A 27832-nucleotide genomic window follows, 5' to 3' on the forward strand; every position below is an offset into this window, starting at 1 on the left:
TGGTCTATTCCCAAGATTTCATTACTGTGGGTAACTCTCAGTGTGTAAATGCCCTCCAGTGATTCAGAGAGCAACATAGCTATAAAATTATAGTCTTGGAGAACTGGAAGAGCCCTCAGAGAAGAAGTAATTTGTGAGTCAGAGGCAAGACCTGAACGAACATCTTCCCAACTCTATGGTTGGCCCTCTATCCACCTCACCATGAAGCCTCACAAACCTGATCATCTTAAGTATTAATATTTTTTAAACTGGTGATTGAGAGTATCTTAAAGAAAAGATTCAGCTGATTATCTGATTTTGTAGTGACGACTTGGGATACTGAATGAATAAGCATGATCAAGACCTGAATATTTCTGTCCATCTCTATTCCAAGCAGATTTTTCACTTTTACAAAACCAAAATACTCTTCCCTTGCCATCGATGCTACCGTGAGCTGTGTCCCCTAGTAGAATATAAGCTCATAAATGACAAGGATGGTATTTGCTTTCATAGCTGTATCCCCAGTATTTTGTACAGTGGTTGGCTCAATAATTGCTTTTCCATGCATTTACTAAAGTTTATCTGAATTATGGAATGTGAAGAGCAGCAATGCAAATCAAGATTGCAAAATAGGGTTAGAACTAGTTATGAAGCTAAACTGATTTAACATTATTCCCCCTCATAAATTCCAGCCCAAGTAGCCTGTTAGCTTTTCCCTACTATCCTGATTGGTCTTTTCCCCCTCTTAAGCAGTATCTTGATTTCTCTGAAGGTGCTAAGTGGTTCAGTTGATAGAGTTCCAGTCCTCAAGTCATGACAATCTGAGATCTAATGCAGCCTCAGACTGCATACTTACTAGTCAACTCACTCTATTGGCCTCATCTGTAAAATGACTTAGAGAAGGAAATTGCAAACCACTCTAGAATCTCTGACAAGAAAATTCCAAATGGGGTCTACAAGAGTCAGACACAACTGAAACAACACAATGATTGCTAAAATCTAAGTGATGGATGGAAGAAGTGTTCTTATTGTTATTTGCTGCCTACTCTATCTGCTACTGAAACCCCCATTTCAGGAGACTTGAGACTTTGCTTTAAGTATGTGTAAAAGTCATTCTGTTACAGACTTAGAATGACTGATGGGAAGCCTAAATCACAAAAGACCCTGAGAATTATTTCTTCCCACTTTAAGAAGAAGCAAAGTTACTGAAGGATTGGAAGTGGAGAGCAGCATCTTTCCACTACTACAATGGCAGATTTATTATTATTATTATTTTTAGCTCTCTAGAGAGGGATACAGAGTAAGGGAATCGAAAAGCTCTCACACTGACAAGGACAATAGTATATGGAAGATGCTTTCCAGGAAACTGACTCTAAGCCATGTAGTATCTGAAACCTTCTTTCTCTGCTACAATAATTTGCTGATGTTAATCCTGGGGCAATATAAGAGCTCCTCAATTCTAAGTGGTTGCTTCCTCTGTTGTTTTTTAATGAATTTAAATGAAAAGTTGGGAAAGCAATCACAATTACTCCAATCCCCTTGTTAGGATAATGCCTACCATTTAGGCAGAGATTTAGTTCTCTGTCTTAATTTATATAAATTTTTATCTTGAGCTAACCCCTGAACTATTTGTGGCTAAAGAAAAATTCAGGTTCCTGGCAATATTTGAGTATAAAAGAATGACAGTCTGTTTAACAATATGTAAAACAGACAGACCAGGAGGGGAAACAGGGGAAAACAGACCTTTTCTGGCAACTTCTTTCAGTTCTAGAGGTGAACATTACTGGTCTTCACTGGTCTTTCCCTTCTCTGTCCCAACTTAGTTTTGCTTTCTCTTTCTCCTTTTTCCAATTGACCCCATGTTGTCAATTCTTTCTGGCTCTTCTCTTGCCTGATAGCCACATTCCATCTTCTGAGCTAGGAGGCCTTTAATACTTCTGAATTACAACTAGTTCAAAAGGTTTATACAGGCATCAGAGGGCATGTAATTAGCCAATCTAGACTTTCTGTCACGCCTAGGAAGGTATCCAGGTTTTATTTACACCTAATGAATAATTGAGATGTATTCTCAGCAGAAAAATGTAGCAGGGAATAATAGCATCTTAGCACTCAATTTAGATGGGAATGGAGTGATTTAATTGATTTACTCAGTTGAATTCCCTCTTTCACCCCAATCCTTATATCTAGCTTACCTCTTTGTTGTTGTTCTGTCATTCAGTTGTGTCCAACTCTTTATGATCTGGTATGGGGTATTCTTGACAATCTTGACAAAGATACTGGAGTCATTTTCCATTTCCTTCTCCTGTGAATTAAGGCAAATAGAGGGGTAAATAACTTGCCCAGGATCATGCAACTAATAAGTGTCTGAGGCTAGATTTGAACTCAGGTTCTCCTGATTCCAGGCCCAGTGCTTTGCTTTATCACTATATTACCTAATCACTCTATAAGTATAATACACAGTAGGAAATCATGGTAATATAGGAGAGATCACAATAAAAAGCCCTATAGAAACTTAATCAACATTCTGATCAAACCCCCTCAAGTCTCTTCCTACTCCAATCTAGCCTCCCCACAGCTGCCAAAATAATTTTCTCAAGTTATAGTTCTGCCCATGTCACTGCTACCTTTCTCAGAAATTCCAGTGACTCTGTGTAAGCTACAATATCAAACACAAAGTCCCCTGAATTTAAAACTCTTCACAAACTCCTTCCTATCTTTCTAGTCTTCTGACATTTTTGTTGTTCTTCTTCAGTCTTGTCTGACTTTTCAGGACCGTCTTTGGGCTTTTCTCAACAAAGAGGCTGGAATGCTTTGCTATTTCCTTCTCATTTTACAATACCTAAGGAATCTTAGCAGCTTTTGCACTCCTTATTCTTGCATTTCATTCAAGATTGAGTTGGTTATAATTCAAATCTGCTGTCATAAACATGGGTTTTGCTTTCACATCTTATTGTCACAAAGATGATACTTAATATCAATAACTATTCATTTAGAGACCATCTGCTGCTAACTTATGGAGACTATACAGAAGAATGTGAACCTTCAGAATTAGCTCCATGAATCTAGAATATGTACATATAATATTCTGTGTTCTGCTTCTGGGCTTTCACTCATTGTAACATAGTCTTCCATCTCATTTATGCTTCTTGAACTCCTTAGCTCATTTTTCTAAATGCTATCTTTTATCTGAGGTCTTTGCTTTGCTTTAGTTTAGTTTTCACTTCATTTCATTTTATTTTTTGTCAAGTGACTTGTCCAGGGTCATACAGTTAGCAAGTTTCAAGTATCTGAGACCAGATTTGAACTCAGGTGCTGCTGACTCCAGGGCTAGTATTGGTTCTAGCCACTGCACCACCCAGCAGCCCCTCTAGGTCTTTTCTAAATTTTTCACAGTTATTATCACCACATTCCCCTCAAATTATATTGTCTGTATATAGTTATCTATGGACTCATTATTTCTCCTGATAGATTGTAGACTCTTTGAGGGTAAGGACTGTGATGTCTTTCTATTTGTTTTACTACCACATAGCACACTGTAAACTTAATGAATGTTTTAATCATTGCTGTTTTAATATCAAATTCACTAATATTACTAAAAACCCATTTCAAAGTTTAAAAAAAGACATTTCCATAGGAAAGATAAAAAAAATTCAAAATGCATTTTGATCTATTTTTCATTACATGATTTCCACAAAGGCTATCTCAGAGTATTTCTCAAACCCACTTGTTAAGATAAAGAGTAAGATGGAAGAACTGTTTTATAAACTTTCATGTCTTTATGTAAAACACATCTGACTAAAACAGGTGAGTGCCAAACACAGCATTATTCATGGTCTGCCTCTTACACATACAAAAACAGAAAGTCCATCATACATTTTTCACAAATCTGTCCATATACAGTGTTCTATCTCTCATAAAGTATTCCATACACTCTTTGTATATTTCATTATGTAATTCAGATAACATCATGACAGGGAGGTACACCAACATTTCTTTTTTTCTTTTTTTTTTTATTCATTTTTCCAAATTATCCCCTCCCTCCCTCCACTCCCTCCCCCGGATGGCAGATAATCCCATACCTTTTACATTACACCAACATTTCTTAAGCAAAAGTACTTTCATATACTTAACTCTGGGCCTGAGGAATCCAGAGTAAGAGTCCAGTGATGCCACAAATACATCCAATGGGGTATCATCCTGTTTCTTCTGAACCCTAAATGAAGCATCTTGCTCTTCTAATACATTTCAGAGCCATCAAAGTCAGTTGTTAGGCTCCATCATCAGATAAAATGCATCAGGTTAAATGTAGCCTTTGATAGTAGGTCTTGAAGAATGACTCTGAGAGTCCATCATACAGAGTCAGGGTCTTGGAGATGGCCATAGTTATATCAGGAGGATCAAAGAGCAGAGCAGGTAAGTAATGGAAAAGATGAGCACAGAATTTTGATAAAGATGGCCCAAGAAGATGGCCCATCTGACTTTAAGGTCAGATGTAAATAGAATGATTACATACAAGAAACATATGTGCCAGCAAAATAAGTAAATGCTATTTACTAATTGATTTCATAAATAATCAGTCATTTGAGGATGTGGTATCAGGTTTGATAAAAATTTCAACCTCAAGTTCTAGTAAAACCAGGTTATTTTGGGTGATTAAAGAATTTGTAAATATATGAACTTTATTTGGTTTTCATCCTGAATTTTTATAGCCCAATTGCTTTGACTGGATAGCAGATAGGATTATTGCATTTCTCCTTGAAAACAAAACCCTCAAAGAAAAATAGTCTCTAAAAGAACAAAATAAACACTCCTTGGTCTAAAATGTAAAGTCTACTCTAATCTAAGCCCCATTTACCATTCTAATCTTACTCCTTTTCAAAAATTTTAAACTTTTTTTTTTTAAAAATCACTTTTATTTCCAAATAGTATTCTCATCTTCCTGACCTAGTGAGACATCCACATACAATAACAAAAAATAAAAGTGAAAAAAGTTCAACAAAATCAGCCAATACTTCAACTGAGTCTGATGCTAAATGTAGTATTCTTTACCCATAGTCCTCCCTTCTCAGAAAAATAACAAGAGAAGTACATATTCTCTTTTCTTCTGAGGCCAGACATGTTTATCACGGTTACATAATGTCCAATTTCCTATCCCTTCTTTCTATTGATATTATTGTAGCCATCATACATATTATTTTCTTGGTTCTGCTTAAGCCAATGTATCAGTCTGGATAAGTCTTCCCATGCTTCTCTTAATTAATCAGATTCATTGTTTCTTATAACAGGGTTATGTTACATTGCATTAATGTCCCAGCGTTTGTTCTCCCATTCTTCCAGATGATGGACATCTACTATGTTTTCAGTTTCTTGTTTCTTGTTACCTAAAATGCATGCACACACACACACACACACACACACACACACACACACCATACAAATACAATTTATGCTGTTGAGAATACTTTCGTGTATATGAAGACTTTTCTGTATTTTTCCTCCTTGAAGTGTATGCCTGGCAGTGGAATCTCTGATACAATGTCTTTCCACAGCATCTTTAACATTATTATTCTCATATTTGGGGCATCTTTTCCAGCCTTCTGGTGTGAACTGAAACTTTAAAGTTGTTTTAAATTCCATTGCTCTTATTGTGATTGGGCACAGGCAAGATTAATTATCTACTGAGTCTCTAAAAATTAGCCCCACCAACCTAGAATATAATGTTCTCTTCTCTAAATTATAATGTTCTCTTTGAGCAGGTTTCTTGGGGAGCTTCTGGAGGCAGCCTTAGTTTCAGTTCAGTGTAATCACCCTAAATGCAGCCAGGAATTAAAGTCCAAATCCTATATTGTTTCTTCCAAAATCTTATCTCCTTCACTTGGAGCTTGGCTAGTTTTCTCAAGGCCTTCCCGATCTTGATTTCAGTGTTCTCCTGCCACCACTTCTCTGTCTTCCTTCTTTCTGCCGGGCTTGTGAATCTGCCCGACTTGTGAATCTCCTCAACATGTGAATCTCCTCCACTGAATCCTGGCTCTGAATCTCCCGAAATCCCCAGCCAGCACAAAGGCAGAAGTTGGAATGAATCTGACTCTGCCTTGTGAATCTCCTGAAGTCAATCCTAGTTGTGAATCTCATGAAGTCAAAGAGTGGGCTTGTCTTTTCGTGAGCTTGTGGGAGCTCCCCCTTATATATGCTCTCTTAAAGGTGTGAATGTGTGAACTAATGTGTGAACTCCTTTAAAAACGTAAACTAAGTACATCAGCATTAGCACCTTGTTTCAAGTTCTGGCCCATAACACCAGAACACATGAACAAGTTGCTGAACTCCTTAGCACTCTAAGCAATTTTCTAAAACTACAATTAGAAATGGGCAACTCATCTGCACTGGTGAAAGGGATTTGCATACTAAGGATGCCCGGTATTTTCACATATCTACAAAACCTTTGTATTCACTTCTCTGTATCCATGTCATTTCCCCCAGTGGAATGGAAGTATTTTAAAGACATAGAGAGTTTCATTTTTTTTTCTTTATGTTTCCAGTCCTTGGTACATAGAATAGGAACAATTTGGAATAAGTTATAGTATATGAATATAATTGAATATTACTGTTCCATAAGAAATGATCAGCAGGATGGTTTCAAAGAGGCCTGGAGAGACTTACACGAATCAATGCTGAGTGAAGTGTGCAAAACCAGGAGATCATTGTATACAGCAGCACAAGATTGTGATGATCAGCTGTGATGAACTTGGTTCTTTTCAACAATGAGGTGATTCAGGCCAATTCCAATTGACTTGGAGAGAGCCATCTACATCCATAGTGGGGACTGTGGATCACAACACAGTATTTTCACCTTTTTGTTGTTGTTAGCTTACTTGCTTTTTTTTTTCTTTCTCATTTTTCCCTTTTGATCTGATTTTTTTGTATGTAGCATGATAGATGTGGCAATATGTTTAGAAGAATTGCACACATTTAACATATATTGGATTATTTGCTCTATAGGTGAAGGGGAAGGTGGGGAGGGAGGAGGAAAAATCTGGAACACAAGGTGAATGAATTTTTGTATTTTGAAATATATTTTGAAAAATAAAAAAAAACTATTATAAATAATTCTTGTTGAATTGAATTATGAGTCAATCACTCTTAAGAAATGATTTGTAGTTGTCATTATAAATAAATCCCTCCCAAAGAAAGTAAGCCAGAGTGGGAGGGGGAAATTTTATATCAAACATCTCTAAGGATCTAATATTCATGGTGCCTTAAAAGTTCTCAAACAGATGAGACCAAGTGTCATTCCCCATTGGAAAAGTGGTCAACAATTCTCAAAAGAACCATTTGCTAATTAATTACCACCAAATGAGTATATGTTCCAAAACAGCTCTGATGTTTTACTTCACACCCAGAATATTGGAGAAAGTGATAAAAGATGGAAATAAACAAGTTGTAGGAAATGCAGAAAGATAGGCACACCTGATATACTGTTGATAGAGATATGAAGTGGTCTGGCCCTTTTGGGAAATGATTTAGATTTATGATGAAAGTCTCAGTGTCTATCTCTGTCTCTCCTCCTTTCTCTCTGTGTGTATCTCTGTCTCTCATTTTCTCTCTTATTCTCTCTCTCTGTCTGTGCCTCTCCCTCCCTCCCTCCCTCCCTCCCTTTCTCTCTCTCTCTCTCTCTCTCTCTCTCTCTCTCTCTCTCTCTCTCTCTCTCTCTCTCTCTCTCTCTCTCTCTCTCTCTCTCTCTCTCCTCCTCCTCTGTCCCTCCCCCTCTGTCCCTCCCCCTCTGTCTCTCCCCCTCTTTCCCTCTCCCACACACATACAAATGATAATTATGATGAACAAGCTTGGCCCCCAAGATGTGAAGAAATGTGCTTCCTGAAGAAACTGATACTACAAAGGTATATAAGAATGTTACAGTTGATATAATCTGCAAGAGATTTGGTGCTCAGAAAGAACACTTCATCTGAGAGTATGCTAGGCTTCAATAAACAGCATCCTGTATCAGAAGGAGTCAGAATTCTTGGGACACACAGCATCTCGAAGGATAGAGTGACATGAATGCAGAGGAGATTTCATGAAAAATGGAAAAGTATACTGGGGAAAATAGAGGTAACAGAATTGGACCACATGATCAAGGACAGAGAAAAATCTCTACCACTGGGCAATATTTCTCTTGTTTCTGTCTCTTGAAAGAATTGATTCTGCCAAGAATGACATATAATTAAAAGGGGTTGAAGGCGCATGATGATTCAAAGCAATAACCAAAAATTTGTTTAGAAAAGGTAATTCAAAATAGGCACTTTAGAAGTCTTAATCATGGAAGAGAAAGCCATAAAAACAATAGTGAAAATAATAATAATAATAATAATAGCACTTTAAAAGCACTTTAAAATTTGTGAAGGCTTTACAAATATTATCTCATTTTATCTTCAATAAAACCCTAGCAAACTAAGGCAGAGGTCATGCAGCCATACCTGGGTCACACCCAGTAATTGTCTGAAACTGGATTTAAACTCAGGTCGTCCTGATTCCAAGTTCAGCACACAAACATAATGAACACAATGCTTTTTAGGGGGAAAAAATCATAGAAAATAAAACAACAGTAACAATAAAGTTGGAGTTGAATGGGAGGTGAGGAAGGGAGGTTTTATTTTATCACTTATTCCAGACATTCAAAAGGAATGAAAGAATTACCCAAATAGGTAAAAGGAAGAAAGGAAAAGCAATAATAACCTAAGTAAAACTGCATTATTAGGGACAGAGGTGACAAACTGAATGAGACTAAGTGACCTTATCTAGCTAAAGGCAAACAAGAGCCATCTAGAGTTCCCCAAGCTAAGATTAAAATTATTCTTTTAACTGCTTATATTTGGTAATATTTGGAAGTCTGTGAAATTAAAATGAGAAATTCCTTATAACTTCCAATGAAACTTTTATAGGGATACTGGGCATACCAAATCCAAATTGGAGTCTCAGCACACTAGACAATAACTCACAAATTCTGTACAGAGACTGGAAACAAACAAGTGAAGTTGACTAAGTACAAAAGGGGAGGCATGGTCATTGTCTTCACCCTTCATGTCCTTATTCTTACCATATTGTGTCAATCGAGTTGGAGTTCAGAGACTACATTCTAGCAGATATAAAACTCATTTCCTTTTCCCACTGCATCACATAAGTATATATGATATGCCCTAAGCACTGATCATGATATTAGGCAGATCTGCATAACAGTAAGAGGAGAATGTGATTTAGGGTTTGTCTGGATGTTCATTGGCAAGTGTAAAATGCAATGATTAATGTTAGTACAATACTCTCAATGTTTAAAGACAAATTCCTTTTTTCTGTTAATAAGCAACAAATTGTGTTTGAATGAATGTGCTTTATAAAGTATTTCAGAGGGGTATTTACTAAAAAGTATCTATTGTATCACTAAACTCCTTTTGACTTCTCATAGTATTTACTCATATTTTTTTCCTTTACCTATACTAAAATTCTTTGTGGTGATGGAGTCAAGAGGGCAGAGTGAAGCCAGAAATTTTGCTTGCCTCTACAACTTTTTTTAAGTGTGCCAAGCTGAGTCCTGAGTGGGAAGGTCAAGCAAAAAAAGTCACAGTGAAACAGTTTTCCAACATAGAGCAGCTTAAGAAAACAGAATGAGAGATCAGCAGGTACAGGGGGGAGGGCAGGTTAGGAGAACAGTGTAGCAGAAGTAACAACATCTGTAGTGGGCATCAAAAGCAGGGAAAAGGAGCAGCCCAAAATGCAGGAATGGTAATGGGACTAAACACTAAGTTAAAAGCTATATCAAACCACTACACACCTGTCAGATTGTCTAAGATGACAGGAACAAATAATGATGAATGTTGGAGGGGATGTGGGAAAACCGGGACACGAATATATTGTTTGTGGAGTTGTGAAAGAATCCAGCCATTCTGGAGAGCAATCTGGAACTATGTTCAAAAAGTTATCAAACTGTGCAAACTCTTTGACCCAGCAGTGCTACTACTGGGCTTATATCCCAAAGAGATCATAAAGGAGGGAAAGGGACCCACATGTGCAAAAATGTTTGTGCCTTTTTGTAGTGGCAAGAAACTGGTAACTAAGTGGATGCCCATCAGTTGGGGAATGGCTGAATAAGTTATGGTGTATGTATATTAAGGAATATTATTGTTCTATAAGAAATGATCAGGAGGTTGATTTTAGAGAGGCCTGGAGAGACTTACATGAACTGATGCTAAATGAAATCAGCACAACAAGACATCATTGTACACAGCAACATCAATACTATACAATGATCAATTCTGATGAACGTGACTCTTTCCAAAAATAAGATGATTGAGGATAGTTCCAATGATTTTGAGACAAAGAGAGCCATCTACACTCAGACAAAGTACTGTGGGAACTGAATGAGGATCACAACATAACATTTTCACTCTTTTTGTTGTTGTTCGCTTGCATTTTATTACTCATTTTCTTTCTTTTTGATCTCATTTTTCTTGTGCAGCAAGAGAATTGTATAAATATGTTTACACATATTGGATTTAACATAATTTTAACATAGAAAACATATTGGATTGCTTGTCATCTAGAGGAGGGGGTGGGAGAAGGAGGAGAAAATCTGAAACATAAGGCTATGCAAGGATCAGTGTTGAAAAATTATCCATGCACATTTTTTAAATTATAGCTTTTATTTATCAGATATATGCATGGGTAATTTTACAACATTGACCCTTGCATAGCCTTATGTTTCAGATTTTCTCCTCCTTCCCCCCCAGATGGCGTTGACCAATACATGTTAAATATGTTAAAGTATAAATCAAATACATTATATGTATATATGTCCAAACAGTTATTTTGCTGTACAAAAAGAATCGGACTTTGAAATAGTGTACCATTAGCCTGTGAAGGAAATCCAAAATGCAGGCAGACAAAATCAGAGGGATTGGGAATTCTATGTAGTGGTTCATATTCATCTCCCAGAGTTCTTTCGCTGGGTGTAGCTGCTTCAGTTCATTACTGCTCTTTTGGAACTGATTTGGTTCATGTCACTGTTGAAGAGGGCCATGTCCATCAGAATTGATCATCATATAGTATTGTTGTTGAAGCATATAATGATCTCTTGGTCCTGCTCATTTCACTCAGCATCAGTTCATGGAAGTCTCTCCAGGCCTTTCTGAAATCATCCTGTTGGTCATTTCTTACAGAACAATAATATTCTATAACATTCATATACCACAATTTATTCAGCCAATCTCCAATTGATGGGCATCCACTCAGTTTCCAGTTTCTGGCCACTACAAAGAGGGCTCATGCATATGTTTTGGAAATAAAAAAAAAACTTAATAAAAAAGAGATATCAAGAAATCTCAAGGTGGAGCCAAGATGGCAGAGAGAAGGCAGGAACTCAACCCCTCCCCCCAACCTCTCCAAATTCCTTTAAATAATGACTCTAAACAAATTTTAGAGCATCAGAACACCCAAAAAGATAGAGTAGAACATTTCTCAGCTAAAGAAGAACTTTGAGGGTCAGCAGGAAATGTCTGTGATACAGGGTGGGAGCCCAGTACACAATCCCAGCACAGGCTGGGCCAATGCAGCCCTGGACCCAGTCCCAGCCCCAGTCCTGGCCTGGACCCCAGCATCAGTGAGGGGGGACCTCTGAATCAGCAGTAGTGCTGGAGACTTCTGGACCTCTCAGCCTGGGAGGATTTAGGAGTTCAGTGGAGAGGATCTTGTGTCAAGAGTAGGAATCTGGTATGCAATCCCAGTGTAGGCCACTCCAGTGCCACCCTAGCCCCACCCTAGGGTCGGAGCATAAAAAAACAGTATTCTGTTGCTTTAATACACTAGATCTTACAGCTTTGATGGGGAGGGCACACTCCTAATAGCTCCAGGGCAGAAAAGAGTACTTGTGGTTAGGTTTCTAGAAAGATCTCTGAAACTAGCTACACAAAACCCCTGAAGCTTGGGACAATGCACACTCTACTCTGGAAACAGAGCCCTACTTTAACAAGGAGTTTAAAACTGAGTAATAGGCTAGGAAAATGAGCGGACAACAAAAAATTTCTGAGGCTGAAAGTTATTATTGTGACAAAGAAGATCAAAACACACACTCAGAAGATGATGACAAAGTCATAGTTCCTATGTCCAAAGCCTCCAAGAAAAATAATCTTCAAGATTCTAGAAAGTTTTACTTCAGTTACCTGAACTTTAGAGCTTCTAAAACAGTGGTCCTCAAATTTTTAAAATAGGGGGCCAGTTCACTATCCCTCAGACTGTTGGAGGGCTGGACTATAGTAAAAAACAAAAGCTCACACTCTGTCTCCACCCCTCAGCCCATTTGCCATGACTGGGAGGGCCACATAAATGTCCTCAGTGGGCTACATCTGGCCTACCGGCCATAGTTTGAGAACCTCTGTAAAACTTAAGGGAGAGGAGTGATGGAAGAGGGGAGAAGGGTAAGAGGAGAATAGAAAAAGAAAGAGGGGGAGTGGAGAAGGAAGTTTTCAAAGAACTAAGGCTGAGATGCTTGTATCATCTTCCCTCTCTGCTATTCCATACCACTATAAGAAGAGTGGGATGGGGGGCAGCTAATTCAAATAAACACCATAATAATTTATATCCGTAGGCACATCTGTGATTTTGTTGCTAGCAGGAATACATAAAAAGGCAGTGTCATAGAACAAAGGAATTAGCCAACTCCTCTGTTCCATCCTTTCAGATTTACCTTAAATTGATTTGCATAGAAACCAATGGAATGATGGAGACTGCACAGAACTTTCTCACGCCGGGTCCATACTGCTACTTTGTAGTTTTGCTAAATGGAGTCCCTAGGATGTTTTGAAAGGACTAATGACTAAGGGTATTATAGAAGTTGAAAGGAATTTTCTAACCTCAAGTCTGATAAAGAAAATAGAATCAGGGAATCTGAGCCCAGAAAGAAGAAAAATTAGTTTAAAAGATAAATTTTAAAGTGTTTTAAGGGCTAGCTGAGGTTTACATAACAAAAGAGCATAGCCTTGAGGTTAGAAACTAAAGAACTAAATTGCTCAGTAGTCATAATGCAGCAGATCATAGCAGAGACTAGCAGCAACAAAGATGACTCGCTGGGAGTAACTCAGTCAAGATGTCCAGCAGAAAATGGAATGGTAGAAAAAGCAAAGAAACCTAGAAGTCCAAGTCAAAGGAGAAAGCAGTCTGCCTGATGCCATTACTAGAGGACATAGGTAGCACTACAGCAAAGTATGCCTTTTCATATGTGTTTCCTAACTACATGTCTCTGGCATTACCTTTTGATAGGGTACAGCTTCTAGGGGAAATAGAGCAGTAATCCTAAGGTCCCCTGACTTTAGAGTGCTATTGTTTTAGTAGTCTGTCTGTCAAGGATTCTAAAGTCTTCTGGCCTTTGAATAGTCCTACAATCATTGCTGATTGGCTCATAGATAATCTGCTGGTCAGTGATAATCAAGTTCCTGAGACAGTAGTGAATAGAACACTTCTCAAACCTAAATGTAAGCAATAAAATGGGCACATAAGTAACATGAAGCTGTGGTCTCTCTAACTTCATCCTACAAATTTATCTTCTTTCTCTTAGTTCTTTGCTAATCCACTCTGAAAGTGCTTGTTCCTTGGGTTGTGATCAAAAGAAAGATTTCTGAAAGTCCACTTGTCTCTTTTGTGTAGACATGACTTAACTTTTTTTGTCTTTATAATAATGAAGTACAATAACACTCATGGACTATGCTATTCCAGGCCAAAACCTTTGAAGGGGGGGGTGAAGAACAAGGCTTTGGTTCCTAACACAAAGGCTAAGTCTTATATGCTTTTTGACAGCCTTAGACCAGGCATGTTAAAGGGGCCCCTGAATATTGTGATATTAGACTTAGGTGCACACAGACCAGAGCCCCAAGTAGGATAATGTTACTAGAGCTGAGTCTAAAGACCCCAAAGTGCAGAGGCTACAGACAGTGTTTGCAATGTGTCTTTCAGCAGGATAGATACAATTGAACCTAGAAGTTAGATCTCTCTTTTTTCTCTCTCTCTTTCCTTCTGGACCCTGCCAGATGATGGCCTTTAGACATATGTATGTATGTGTATATGTAAATATGTATGTATCATTCATGCATAAAAAGATGACTAAAGTCCCAACCTGACTATGGAAAGGTGTGAACTGCCATCTCTGATATCAGTACTATGTTATTATGAGGTATTTAGAATATATCGTTAGGAATGACTATAGCTATAGGCTGAGAGTTCTAAGTAGAAACTTTATCCCCAGGAAGATTTTTTATTTTAGAACTAAGAGACCCTCCCTTGTGGTCTAAGGCCCCTTTTACAATTATTACACCCATTTGTCCACTTCAAATCTCTCCCCACTCTAATCCATTCTCCAATAAACCACTAAAGTGATTTTCCTAAAGTACAGGTCTGTTCGTGTCACCCACTTCCCCCACTTTATAAACACTAGTGGCTTCCCTCTTGCTTCCAAGAGCAAATACAAAATGCTCCCCAACTCGAACTCTTCTACCTAGAGACACTTGGCCTCTAGACTATTCCACAAATAAGCCACTTCATCTCTCTGCCCTGGATAGTTTATCTGACTGTCCCCCTTGCCTAGAACACTCTTACTCTTCTGCTCTGATTCCTCACCTTCCTGGCTTCCTTTAAATGATGATTAAAATCCCACTTCTCTAATGCCTTCTCTAAGCCTTCTGGATTCCAGTGCCTTTTTCTATTAATTATTTCCTAATTGTCTTGTACATAGCTTGTTCTATATATGTTCGTACCGTTATTGAATTGCTTTAGAAGGATTCCAAAGATCCCCTAGCAGAAGAAGATCTCAGAAAATGAGGTCCTTTTTCTTCCAAACTAATCTGCCAAATATCAGATTCTACTTCAGAGAAGGCAACTCTGATGGGCTGAGCAAATGCTAAACATATGCTTGCCTAAAAGACTATTTTCTAGGGAATACACATAGAACAAGCACTCATGTGATGGGCAGAAACAACAATGCAAAGACACTCTCAAGGTGTCTCTTAAAAACTTTGCAATTTATTGTACAACATAAGAGATCCTGGCTCATGACCATCCAGCATGGTAAACCCTAATCAGAGAAGGTGCTGTGCTTTCATGAGCAAATCAGAATTCCTCCTCTTCCTCACCTCCCATTAAACTCCAACTTTATTATTACTGTTGTTTTATTTTTTAAGAGAAGGCACTAGCACAGAAACAGAGAAAGAGAGACAGATAGAGACAGAGAGTGAGAGACATAAAGACAAAGAGGAGAGAGACACTACAGAGAAACAAAGAAAAAGACAGATAGACAAACAGGGCCAGAGAGAAGCAAAGAGCGGGGAGGGAGGAGAGAGACATCCTAACAGATGGAGAGAGAGAGAGGCAGAGAATGTGTGTGTTGGTTTTAGGTTTGGAACTTAATATCTTGTGAGAAACAAGCCCTGTTTTAGGAGTTAGGAGACTTCCTTGACTGGCTATAAAATGTTAGCCGAATTCCTTCCCCTTTCAAATCTGGTTTCCTCATCTATAAAATGAGGACATTGAAAGAGAGGATCTCAAAGTACTCTTTCAGCTCTAGCATTCTCAGGTTCATTCTGGAATGGAAAGGGCCAGATAGCAGCTGCATCCCTGGCCCCTGTTTCTGCTACTGAGAGAACTTTGTTTTTAAAGAACTGAGAATACCATACACTAGGGTGAGATTGAAAATTGTCTCCTCTTTGCATCTAGAATTATGTTCACTTTGTGTGCTTCTAAATCCCAAAAGCTCAGGGACCTCAGGAATCATCCAGGGCTTGACTAAGGACTCCCTCTAAACATTCCTGATGAGAGCTATCCAACCTCTGCTTAAAAATGTCCAGTGAGAGGCCCAATGAACCCAAGTAAAAACACAGAGCTGACCAGCTACTTAAAACAAAAGTGGTCCAGAAAAAGGTTCCAGGTCACTTGACACAGTTGGCAAACTCCACCCACCAGTCTACTCTCTTCAGAGCTAATACCCCTCTTTGGCCAAGAGGGGGCCTTTTCTCCTTGAAGGGTTTAGAGCTGTTACCAGGTATATCTACCTTCAGATAGTTAAAGGTAAAAATACCTGATGACCAAGATCAAAGTCAGAGGACCTGTGTTCAAATTCTACTCTGCCACTTCTGACCTCTGTCTTCTTAGCTAAGACACTTGAAGTTACTAAGAAGGGGCCTCAGTTACTCCCTGTAAAAAAGTCAGACTAGATTTTCAAGGAAGAATCCAAGATGAAAAATGTTTTTACCTCCACAGAAAGATGAACTCTGAATGTAAATTAAAGTATATCTTTTTAACTTTATTTTTCATGCATTTTAGTTTAATATGGATAATATGGAAAGGTATTTTCCATGATTTCACTGTGTTCACTGTGAACATTCACTGTGTTCTCATCTTCACATTATGTTCTCTGTGGGTAGGGGAAGAAGAGAATTTAGACCTCAAACTTCTTTTAATCTCAAAAATAAATAAATAATAAATATTTTTAAAAGAAAGACTTAAGAACCCTACTTAATATAATAACCAATCATAATTCCAGAAGATTGATGATGATGTATGTTACTTGTCTACTGAGAGGTGGTTGGTTGATTCATGGTGCAGAATAAGACAAATTTTGGGGGCATGGTCAATGCTGAAATTAGATTTAACTCTAAATGTTTGTTATGTGTAATATTTATTTTTCTTTTTTCCCAAATGATGGGTTGGGGAAAGGAAAGAAAATAAATAAATGCTCATATAAAAATAAAATGTGATTTAAAAAAAGATGTCCAGTGAAGAGAAATCTACTACTTATCTGAATAATCCATGCCACTTTTGGATAGCTTTAATTGTTAAGATGTTTTTCCTTACATAAAGCCTAAATTGGCCTCTATACCTACATCTATTGTTTCTAGTTCTATCTTCTGGGGAAGTACAAGTCCAATCTCTTTTTTTATACAATAGTTCTTTAGCTTGAAGACTGATACTCTAGGTAAGGGTCAATTATATAAACAAAAGTGTGAAGGTGAAAATGTCTATTTTGTGTCTGAGAAATACTGAGACTTGATTCTGGCAATGGGGAGGTCTCAGGGGTTTTTGAAAGAGGAGTTAAGAGGGCAGAGGTGTGATCTCAGATTTGTATGGTGGTAAAATACAAGATGAATTAGAGAGGGTGAGCCTCTCCCTAGGATTGTTAAGGAGAATTACAATAATTTAGGCATAAAATGTTTGTGGCAGCCCTTTTCATAGTGGCTAGAAGCTGGAAGATGAATGGATGTCCATCAATTGGAGAATGGTTGGGTAAACTATGATATATGAATGTTATGGAATATTATTGTTCTATAAGAAATGACCAACAGGAGAAATACAGAGAGGCTTGGAGAGACTTACATCAACTGATGCTGAGTGAAACGAGCAGAACCAGAAGATCATTATACACTTCAACAATGATACTGTATGAGGATGTATACTGATGGAAGTGGATTTCTTCAACATAGAGAAGAGCTAATCCAATTCCAATTGATTAATGATGGACAGAACCAGCTACATCCACAAAAGGAACAATGGGAAATGAATGTAAACTGTTATTTTTACCTTCTGAATCCAATTCTTCCTGTGCAACAAAAAATTCGGTTCTACACACATATATTGTATCTAGAATATACTGTAATATATTTAACATATATAAGACTGCTTGCCATCTGGGGGAGGGGGTTGGGGGAGGAAGGGAAAAAATCTGAATAGAAGTAAGTGCAAGGGATAATGTTGTAAAAAATTACCCATGCATATGTACTGTCAAAAAATGTTATAATTATAAAATAAAATAAAAAATTTTAAAAAAGACAATAATTTAGGCATAAAGTGATAAATTCTACCATATGAAAAAATCATTGAATCCTATAGGTGCCAGGATGTCAGGGAGTAAAATTCAACAGAGCTGGGTTCATGCTTGACATAAAATACTACATGAACTAGAAGCAGGGAATGCTAGTTCAACAAGTCTTCAGCAAGTATTGATCGAGCATGGAGAGACACTGTGTGGTAGTGGCGTTGTCAAGCATAGACACAACTCCAACAGTCTCAAATCTTCAGCACTTCCAAACTGTTCAATGGGGGATAAAAGATGATGTGAGAAGGGAAAGGGAGAATATTATGGCCCTTGGATAGTACTTTCCTGAAGCCTCTGGGTAAATTTATAACCATTGTTAAGGATTTATTATACTGCTTTGCAGTTAAAACCAAACCAATAAATAGAAAATATAATGATCTTCCTGTTGAGGTTTCAGGTTCCTAATTTATTTATTTTTTATTTTGTGAGACAATTGGGGTTAAGTGACTTATATAGGGTCACATAGCTAGTAAGTGTCAAGTATCTGAAGCCAAATTTAATCTCATGTCCTCCTGACTTGAGGGGTAGTGCTCTATCCACTATAGTGCTACTTACCTGCCTCAGTTTCCTAATTTGTAAAAGAAGACAACTTCAGGAGGTACCCCAACCCCATCACATTTCATGAGAATGGCATACCCAGCCTCCAAAGATTTTCCCCAAAAATCCACTGCTATGCATTCTAGGAATCCGAAATTCCCAATACAGGGACTTCATTAGGAAGTGCTTCCTTATGCTCAACTAAAATCTGTCTTCCTGGTCTTATAAATGCATCTGTCAATTGGACAAGTTCAACTTTAATTGATACACCTCTCTGGCCATAATTTCAGCAGAGACTTGTAAAGCATTTCCCAGCTGAATTCAACTTCGCCAATTTCAAATTGGTTGAGAATGCCGAGGTCTTCAGGGGAAGTTGCATGAATGAACACAATAATCACTGGTACCATAAGACCAATAATGACTTGCAATTATATTTCCTTTTGTTATTGCGAATAGAACTTATCTGGAGGGAAATGTTTTGGTGTTCTGGTCTTGGAATTTAGTTTTTGGTGATGGCAAGGGATATAATATTATGGTTTTTCTCTTCTTTAAATGACTTTAATTTGCCTGCTACAATTTCAGATGAAATCTGTTTTCTTTTTTTCCACAAATTCCTAGAATGAATCCAGGAAATCTTGCCCAAAACCATCTATCTATGTCTTTCTTCACCACCTGATTAGGGCATTTGGATCCTAGGCTCCCTGTACCACAAGAAATGCATGTGGGAAGCTGATTTGGCTTAATTAATCTAATTGCAGAGGCGAAATTAATGTTGATGTTACCTAGTTAATATCAAAATTAGTGACAAACTATTTTTAACAATCAAAGTTGGAGCTATCCCAGAACACAAAATTACCAAGTTTGGAGCTTTGCTTATCACTGGATCCTTGAACTCTGATGATTATGTTTACTCTATAAATACATGAATCTAGATGATGGGTTCTCAGAAATTCGTGTATTTGCTAAATCCTTGCTTTCTCCCACTGCATGACAAAGTATTAATAGTGCATACTGTCAAAGATGATTTGATTTCTCTTACCATGCTACTCAATAAGGGGCAGTGTGATATAGTGAAATCAGCACTACTTCTGAAGACACATAATCAGGGTTCAAATCCTACCAATACCTGGTCTTGGGTATATCACTTCTGTACATATCAGTTCCCTCAACTATTAAATGAGGGAATTGAATTGCATGATCTCTGTGTTACTTTCAAAAGTTTTAGCTTATGAACACTTTTCATAAATGCCTAGAATAGAATAATTTCCTTTATAGGAATTCCTTAAAAAGGATCAAAGTGAGTGGGGGGGGGGGAGTCAAGATGGGGATGAGACAGGTCTTTGTTTGACTTCTTCCTGGCTTACCTCAGATCAACACAAGATTGAGCCTCCAAAACAGTTTCAGAGTGACAGAACCCACAAATATTTGGAGTGTAGCAAAATTCCAGCAGAAGATATTTTGGAAAAAATTTCAAAAATCTTCTCTTTCAATTGAGTGGGGGGGAGGAGGCAGTAAGCACAGGTGTAGTCCAGGGACACAGGGCAATGTGGCATCCACATGCAGGGGAATCTAGAGCGAGGCTCTTAACCAAAATACAGCAGCCTTTGCTACTCTGTCCTGGATACAAACCAGTGGATTAGCACACTAGCTGTAAGACCTCCAACACAACTATAAAAGGCAAATCACAAGCCCCTGAACTACAGCATAACAAGCTGGAATTTGCCATGCCCACCTGGAATGGAAAGAAAGCCAGCAGTACCAGCCATAGGGCAGAATGAAGCTGTTGTTGCCTGGAGAGGAAGCTTGGGACAATCTCCCTTTTGTCCTAAGAGCAGACTTCAACCTTTAAAAAGTAGCAAAAAATGTAAAAAGAGCTCTGACCATAGATAGCTTTTATGGAGACAGAGAAAAACAGACCCCAAACCCTGTAGACACTAAAGGCAACATCTCCAGATGAAGCCTCAAAGAGTGATATAAATTGGTCTTCATCTTATAAGGCTCTCTTGGAAGGATTCAAAAAAGATCTTAAAAGAGTGTTAAAAGGAAATGGGGAAAGGAAAAGAGAGATCTAGAAAAGGAAACATAGAAATTATCTGAAGAAAAGCACTCCTTAAATAATAGTTTTGGGGAAATGGAAAACAAAATCAAATCCTAAAAAAAGAGAATTTCTGAAATGCAAAAAAATCCAATGAACTAAACAACTCATTTAAAAGTTCAATTAGCCAAATGCTAAAGGAAATTTAAAAAGCTCAATGAAGAAAACAATTCACTAAAAATGAGAATTGAACAAATGGAAGCAAAAAACTCAATGAGACAGGAATCAAACAAAACTCAAAAAATGGAAAAAAAAATAAAATGTAAAATTTTGCATAGGAAAAACAACTGACCTGGAAAATAAATCCAGGCGAGACAATCTAAGAATTATTAGACTTCCTGAAAACCATGATGATAAAAAGAGCCTAGACATCTTTATTTCAAGAAATTGTCAAGAAAATCTGTCCTGATGTCCTAGAACCAAATAGCCATTGAAAGAATCCATCAATCACCTCTTGAAAGAGACCCCCAAATGAAAACTCCAAGGAATATTGTACCTAAATCCCAGAATTATCACAGCAAGGAGAAAATACTGCAAAAAAGTCAAAATTCAAATATCTAGAATCTACAATCAGGATTACCCAGGACTTACCAGCTTACACTTTAACGGAGTGAAGGTAACGGTGATAGTGGACAACCTTGTTTCACTCCTGTTTTTATTGGGAATGGTTCCAGTTTATCCCCATTACATATGATGCTTACTCATGGTTTTAAATAGATGTTATTGGTTATTTTAAGGAAAAGTCCATTTATTCCTATACTCTCAAGTGTTTTTAATAGGAATGGATGTTGGATTTTATCAAAATATTTTTCTGCATCTATTGAAATGATCATATGGTTTTTGTTCATTTGGTTATTGATATAGTCAATTAAGCTAATACTTTTCCTAATATTGAACCAGCCCTGGTATAAATCCTATTTGGTCGTGGTGTATTATCCTGGGGATGATTTTCTGTAATCTTTTTGCTAATATTTTATTTAAAATTTTAGCATCCATATTCATTAGGGAGATTGGTCTATAATTTTCTTTCTCTGATTTTAACCTACCTAGTTTAGGTATCAGTACCATGTCTGCATCATAAAAGGAATTTGGTAGGAGTCCTCCATTCCCTATTTTTTCAAATAGTTTATATAACATTGGAGTTAATTGTTCTTTAAATGTTTGGTAGAATTCACATGTAAATTAATCTGGTCCTGGGTATTTTTTCTTAGGGAGTTGATTAATAGCTTGTTCTATTTCTTTTTCTAAAATGGGACTATTTAAGCAATTTACTTCCTCCTCTGTTAATCTGCGAAGCCTATATTTTTGAAGGTAGTCATCCATTTCACTTAGGTTATCAAATTTATTGGCATAAAGTTAGGCAAAGTAACTCCTAATATTATTGCTCTAAATTCCTCTTCATTGGTGGAAAGTTCTCCCTTTTCATTTTAAAGACTAATAATTTGATTTTCCTCTTTCCTTTTTCTAATCAGATTTACCAAAGCTTTATCTATTTTATTGTTTTTTTTCATAAAACTAACTCTTTGTTTTATTTATTAATTCAATAATTTTTTTTATTTTTAATTTTATCAATTTCGCCTTTCAATTTTAGAATTTCAAGTTTAGTATTTGATTGGAGGTTTTTATTTTGGTCTTTTTCTAGCTTTTTAAATTGCAAGCCCAATTCATTGATCTTCTCTTTCTCTTTTTTATTCAAGTAAGCCTCTAAAGATATAAAATTTCCCCTTATTACCACTTTGGCTGCATCCCACAAATTTTGGTATGATGTCCCATTGTTGTCATTCTCTGAGGTGAAATATTTAATTGCTGTTTCACCCAATCATTCTTTAGGATGAGATTATTTAGTTTCCAATTACTTTTTGGTCTATTTACCCCTAGCTTTTTGTTGAATGTACTTTTTATTGCATTGTGATTTGAAAAGAATGCATTTACTATTTCTTCCTTTCTGCATTTAATTTTAAGGTCTTTATGTCTTAATATATAGTCAATTTTTGTATAGGTTCCATGAACTGCTAAGATAAAAGTGTATTCCTTTCTGTCTCCATTCAATTTTCTCCAAAGATCTATCATACCTAACCTTTCTAATATTCTATTTACTTCTTTAACTCCTTTCTTATTTGTTTTGTGGTTTGATTTATCTAATTCTGAGAATGCAAGGTTGAGATCTCCCACAATTATAGTTTTGCTGTCTATTTCTTCTTGCAACTCTTTTAACTTCTCCTTTAGGAAGTTAGATGCTATACCAATTGGTGCATATATGTTTAGTATTGATATTGCTTCATTGTCTATGCTACCCTTTAGTAAGATATAGTTTACTTCCTTATCTCTTTTAATTAGATCAATTTTTGCTTTTGTGAGCTGAGATCAGGATGGTTACACCTACTTTTTTGACTTCACCTGAAGCGTAATAGATTCTGCTCTAACCTTTTACCTTTACTCTGCATGTAGCTCCTTACTTTAAATGTGTTTCCTGTAAACAACATATTGTAGGATTCTGACTTTTAATCCAGTCTGCTATCCGCCTCTGCTTTATGGGAGAGTTCATCCCATTCACATTTACAGTTAAACTTACAAATTCTGTATTTCCTGCCTTCTTATTATCCCCAGATTATGTTTTTTTTCTTACTCCCTCTCCCCAGTATTAAACTTATGGGCACCACTTGCCTCATGCTCTCCCTCTTTAGAATCCCTCCCATCCCCTTTGAGTCCCTTCCCATTTCCCTTATTACTCTTTTCCTTTTCCCTTTTCCTATCCCACTTTTTAATAAGGTGAGAGAAGTTTCTCTGTAAACCAAATATGTCAATTGTTTTTTCTTTGAGCCAAATCTGATGAGAGTAAGATTCACACAATGTTCCTCCCCCTCCCTAAATTCCCTCAGAAATGATAGGTTTCCTTTGCCTTTTTGTGTGATTGTCGTTTCCCTCTTTTTATCTCTCCTTTTCTCTTTATCTGATACTATCCCCTTTCCACTTCTATTTCCCTTTTTTATATCAGTAAAATCAAATTGTACATGCACTCTTTATGTATGTTCATAACAGAAATATAGTTCTCAAGAGTTATTTTTACCTTTTTCTGCTTCTCGAGTCCTATAGTTCGAGATCAATTTTTTCGTTTAGCTCTGGTTTTTTCATTAGAAACAAAGTTGCCCACTATCACCATTACTATTCAATATTGTATTAGAAATGCTAGCTTTGGCAATAAGAGTTGAGAAAGAAATTAAAGGAATTAGAGTAGGTAATGAGGAAACCAAATTATCACTCTTTGCAGATGGCACAATGGTATACTTGGAGAACCCCAGAGATTCTACTAAAAAGCTATTAGAAATAATCCATACCTTTAGCAAAGTTGCAGGATAGAAAATAAACCCACATAAATCCTCAGCATTCTTATGTATCACAAACAAAATCCAACAGTTAGAGTTATAAAGAAAAATTCCATCTAAACTAACTGCCAATAGTATAAAATATTTGGGAATCTATCTGCCAAGGAAAAGTCAGGAACTATATGAGCAAAATTACAAAACACTTTCTACACAAATACAGTCAGATCTAACCAAATGGAAAAAATATTAAGTGCTCTTGGATAAGTAGAGCGAATATAATAAAGATGACAATACTACCTAAACTAATCTATTTATTTAGTGCTATACCAATCAGACTCCCCAAAAACTATTTTAATGACCTAGAAAAAATAACATCAAAATTCATCTGAAAGAACAAAAAGGTCAAGACTTTCAAGGGAACAAATGAAAAAAAAAAATCAAATAAAAGTGGCCTAGCTATACCAGATCTAAAATTATAAAGTAGCAGTTACCAAAACCATTTGAAGACCTAAGAAATAGACTAGTTGATCAGTGGAATAGGTTAGGTTCACAGAACAAAATTGTCAATAACTTTAATAATCTAGTGTTTGACAAACCCAAAGACCCCAGCTTTTGGGATAAGAACTGTTTGACAAAAACTGCTGGGAAAACTGGAAATTAGTATGGCAGAAACTAGGCATTGACCCACACTTAACACTGTACACCAAGATAAGGTCAAAATGGGTTCATGATCTAGGCATAAAGAATGAGATTATAAGTAAATTAGAAGAACATAGGATAGTTTACCTCTCATTCACCTGGAGGAGGAAGGAATTTGTGACTAAAGAAGAATTAGAGATCATTATTGATCACAAAACAGAAAAGTTTGATTATATCAAATTGAAAAGCTTTTGTACAAACAAAACTAATGCAGACAAGATTAGAGACAATAAACTGGGAAAACATTTTTATATTCAAAGGTTCTGATAAAGGCCTCATTTCTAAAATATATTGACTCTAATTTATAAGAAATCAATCCTTTCTCCAACTGATAAATGGTCAAAAGATATGAACAGACAAATTTCGGATGAAGAAATAGAAACTATTTCTAGTCATATGAAAAGATGCTCCAAGTTATTATTACTCAGAGAAATGCAAATTAAGACAACTCTGAGATACCACTACACACCTTTCAAATTGGTTATGATGATAGGAAAAGATAATATGCAATGTTGGAGGAGATGTGGGAAAACTGGGACACTGATACATTGTTGGTGGAATTGTGAATACATCCAGCCATTCTGGAGAGCAATTTGGAACTATGCTAAAAAAGTTATCAAACTGTGTATATCCTTTGATCCAGCAGCATTACTACTGGGCAGTTCATGGAACCTATACAAAAATTGACCATATATTAGGATATAAAGACTCTCCCTTCCTGCGCCAATCTGTTCCCGCCCCTCAGGACAAACCTGCTCTGGAGGTCCTCCAGATTATCTTCGACTGGTAAGTTGTTGTACCTTTAATCTTTGTGAATTTCACTAGTCAATAAAATTTCACTATTTTTGAGGCTGAATTCAAAGATTGGCCGTGAGGGCATGAGAGGAGCTTAGAAAGGCACATGTGCTTTCTCTGCCATTTTCCTCTGAAAGACTTATGGTGAAACAATGCTATCCGTCCCCAGAGAAAGAACTCATCATGTATAATTGTAGATTGGAGTCTATTTCGTTTCTTACTTTATTTTTATTGAGGGTTCATTTTTATTTTTGGTCTATACAACATGACTATTATGGAAATGTTTTGCCTGACTATACATGTATCCACCTATATTGAATTGCTTGCATTCACAATGCCGGTTTGGGAGGGAGGGAGGAAGGGAAAGAATCTGAAACTCAAAGTTATAAAAGTGATGTTAAAAATTGTATTTACAAGTAACTGGGGAAAATCAAATGCTAAATAAATAATAATAGAAAAGAAAACCCTGGTTTGGGAATCAAAGTACCCCAGTTTGAATCCTAGCAATTAAGTACCTTTGTGACCTTATACTGGTTACTTTTTTTTTCCTTGAGGTTTCAGTGTCGTTTTCTGTAAAAATGTAGAGGTTAAATAAGATAACCTCTAAGATCCTGTTCAGCTCTATTCTATGAGTCTGTGAATAGAACCCTCTTTCTTTGTAACAGTCTCTGCTCAGAGAACTTTTTCCCCTTGCTCTTCATACAGAAAAAGTTAATCTGTGGACATGCTAAATATTCAGAGTTGTTACATTTAAATAAATGAAAGCAAGGAATCTGTGCCAGATTTTGTACATAGTCCCCACCCACATCCTAATACACACACACACACACACACACACACACACACACACACACACACATTATTTTATTTCCTAAGTCAAGATTTGGGCAGTTTTACTTAGTCTATCCTAGATGTTTAGCTCAATGGAATACACTCAATAAAGCTGTTCATATTCTGAATCTAACTGTATTAATTCAAGTCTCTCAGCATCAGAAACTTAGGACACAGCAGTGGCTTTGAAGGATTTCCTACCGTTATCCTTTTAAAAATTATTTTCTGTTGATAACAGGAGGGAAAAACAACTTTTCTCCACATCTGACATCCACACTAGAAAAATGGCAAAGGTCCATGTTCATAGTCACAACACACTTTGCCCAAACACCCAGTTCACAAAATTATTTTAACTGAAGCTTTTCCATCGAATGATAAAACAGGAATGTGTGAATGAGAGAAGATAGTCTTCTCCAGAAGAGTTTGAATACTTTTATGGTTTCAAGTCTACTGGTTATATAGAAAATTTTGTGAGAGAAAAGTTTGCCTTCCTGTGAGCCATCACTTTGGACATACATTTCATTTTCCTCTTGGATGCCTTCTGTCTTACATAAAGCCCATCATGGAGTCAAGGAAACCAGACAGCATCCTACTCTATTTTTCTGTATCGTAATGACAATGAGACCATTCAGGAGTTGAAATAATAGAAAAAGAAAGATAGAATTAAAAAATATTGGAGATGGAAAGGACTATAAAGAATAATAGATGGGGAAGCTAGGTGGTGCAGTGGGTAGAGCTTTAACTCTGAAGTCAGGAGGACCTGAGTTCAAATCTGGTCTCAGACACTTAACACTTCCTAGTTGTGTGATCCTGGGCAAGTCACTTAACCCCAATTGCCTCAGTAAAAAAATAATAATAATAGACACTATTTAATTGAAATGTTTCCTTTTGCAGACAAAGCAATTGAGACTCAGAAATGCAAGGGACAAATTTGCCCAAGAACCCACAGCTAGTAATGGATAGAGATAGACCTTGAATCTTAGGTGCACATCAATGGCAAAATCATATTTAACCAAAAAATATGTAAAACTCTGTTAAATGTTGATAGTGATTATATGTGATTCAATAAAGAAAAAAAAATAAAATCACAAAGAAATTAGTAAAATAAAATTCAAATAAATAAGACAACCTGAGTAAAGTACACCTATAGTCTAATTCCTATTCTGATGTGGAGAATCTCATCTTTGAATTAGTTTTGTTTTATAGCTTTGATGCACAAATTGGCAACAGATGGTCAGTCTCATATACAGTTTATTTGTATAGCGAGGAAGAGCATTTCCTAAACCTATAAGCTAAGTGGTTTTCAGGGTGTCAATCTTTGCTTTCCAGTTTGAAAAAAAGGCTGCTGATCTATCAGTAAGGAAGTGATTTACAAATGTTAAACAAAAACAAAAATAACTACCCATAATTCCATATACTACATATATACTTATATAATATATACACACATATATGTACACATTTGTGTGATATATACGTATATGTGTGTATACACACACACACACATATATATATTCTAGGCTTATGGAGAAAGGTACTCAGAGATGTGTGAGAAGAATTCAGAGACAGTGAGGAGATCTTTACTGTTAAGTGTGATTAGCAGAGGAATTTACAAAAATTAATCCCTTAGGCAAGCAGGAAGAAGGCTTTGATGATAGAGATCACTTTAGTTCCTTGGTC

At 36.7% G+C, this 27832-nt stretch overlaps 1 long non-coding RNA gene across 1 annotated transcript in view; it reads right to left on the bottom strand.

Moving 5' to 3' along the window:
• Positions 1–2170: 2170 nt before the first annotated feature.
• The window catches only part of LOC141548438 (uncharacterized), a 163984-nt gene continuing 138322 nt past the window's right edge, over positions 2171–27832 (bottom strand). The window contains exon 4 of the long non-coding RNA XR_012483944.1: positions 2171–2281. This is a non-coding gene — a long non-coding RNA (uncharacterized LOC141548438). The remainder of the gene's footprint in view (positions 2282–27832) is intronic.

This window comes from Sminthopsis crassicaudata, chromosome X, assembly GCF_048593235.1.
Source record: "Sminthopsis crassicaudata isolate SCR6 chromosome X, ASM4859323v1, whole genome shotgun sequence".
NCBI lineage: Eukaryota > Metazoa > Chordata > Mammalia > Dasyuromorphia > Dasyuridae > Sminthopsis > Sminthopsis crassicaudata.